This window comes from Suricata suricatta, unplaced genomic scaffold (assembly GCF_006229205.1).
Source record: "Suricata suricatta isolate VVHF042 unplaced genomic scaffold, meerkat_22Aug2017_6uvM2_HiC HiC_scaffold_2865, whole genome shotgun sequence".
Lineage (NCBI taxonomy): Eukaryota > Metazoa > Chordata > Mammalia > Carnivora > Herpestidae > Suricata > Suricata suricatta.
The window spans coordinates 1-1,585 of record NW_021874492.1 but is presented as its reverse complement, the minus strand read 5'-3'; the positions used below and the strand labels follow the sequence as shown (position 1 = coordinate 1,585).

At 52.8% G+C, this 1,585-nt stretch overlaps 1 non-coding gene across 1 annotated transcript; it reads left to right on the top strand.

The window, feature by feature from the left end:
* Positions 1-1,378: 1,378 nt before the first annotated feature.
* On the top strand, positions 1,379-1,461 carry TRNAL-UAA. The gene has a single exon. It is a non-coding gene; the product is annotated as a tRNA-Leu (tRNA).
* The last annotated feature ends 124 nt before the right edge of the window (positions 1,462-1,585 follow it).

Genomic DNA, 1,585 nt, shown 5'->3' with positions numbered 1-1,585 from the left:
TTAATGGAAGCAAATACCAGAGTTTGTGTATTGATTGTCTGTGCTTTTGAAGTTGTTAAAAGTTCTTTTCTTCATATACTTCTAGTAGCTTTAGTTTTTACTTCCACATTTAGGAATTAAAATTACCAGCTAATTCTACTGTGTAGCCCATGTGAAGAACAATAGTCATGGAATGTTCTGGAAACCTTTGTGTCTGTCTATACACGTAGGATGCTATCTCTGATCTGGTTTTTGTGGGACCAGCAGTCGTGTCCCACCCCAGCCCCAGCCCAGTTCTCACCCCAGAAATGAGAGATCTGGGTTTCCTTCCCAGCTTGTAAGTGCAGGGCCTTTGGGCCATATCTCCTTTCTAGGAGTAGAACCTTGCCTGGGCAAAGACAGCACCCAGAGCCGTACAACCAGAGAACTTGAGGGGGCCACTCTCTGTGGGTGAATTTATCAGACAAAGAGAATGTTCTGGATGTGGATCCGGTCAGTCTGAACATTCCAAACAAGGGTTGGGCCTCATCAAGTGAGAATCTGGAAGACTCTTCTTTGCTTGTCAGGTAGAGCAGACCTAATGCTCTGGTACTGGGGTGCTTTCCCTCGGTTACCTGAGGACCCTGTCACACTCTAGGTGTTCAGTGGTATTAATTCCAACCTTCGCTCCAGACTTCATTTCAGCTCAGGAGACCCCACATGTCCCATCTGGGAGCCTTTTTCATGGACGGGTATATTCCCCACCACAACTTCTAGCACCCTCGATGGAGTGTGGTCCGCAGACATGGATGGTGGTCACCCGCGTGCGCCTGGTGGAGTTAGGATTCTTGGGTCCACCCTGTTCCAGAGCTGTGGGGCAGGCTCCCACCCTCTGCTTGTCCAGGGACTCCCTGGGCAGGCGGTTCCAGCCCCTTGCCATTAAAATCAAAGTCAGGACTAGGAACTGCCTTGATGTCCTCTAGGGCTTTGCAAGTCTACCCCCAGGGCGAGCTCCTTTAAGCTGAAGTTCCCTTGGGCCCCAGCCCTTCTGCCCAGACCAGGGGAGGGAGAGTGGGGACTGGGAGGTCTGGGGCAAGGGCCACCAGTGCGGGGAAAACAGCTGTTTCTTAAGCAAGAGTCCAAACAGCGGCCTCAGGGAGCAGAGGGAGCAGGTGCACCGGGGCGGGGTTTACTCTCCATCTTTTCCTGATTCCTTTCCCTTTTGGCAGCAAACAGCTCTGTCTCTGCAGCACAGGCAGTGAGCTGGGGACACTGGGGGTGCTGTCTCCTCTGCGATGACCCGCCTCTCCTCCCCACCCAGCTCCCCAGAGTCAGGAATCAGCTGGACTTTCCCTGTGGTGAAGCCCAAATACCCTGCTTCTAATAAAAAAAAATAACAGCCAGGGGTATGGGCCCAGCCACCGGGATGGCCGAGTGGTTAAGATGTTGGACTTAAGATCCAATGGGCATGTTCCCGCGTGGGTTTGAACCCCACTCCCGGTAGGGTGAGCTTCCCGGGCTGGGCCCTTCTGGGGACGTTACCAGTGACATGGGGCCCACCTTGTGTCTGCTTTTTCTGTTTCCTGCGCTGTCTTGAAGCTGAAGCACCTGCGCGAACCGTTTTTTT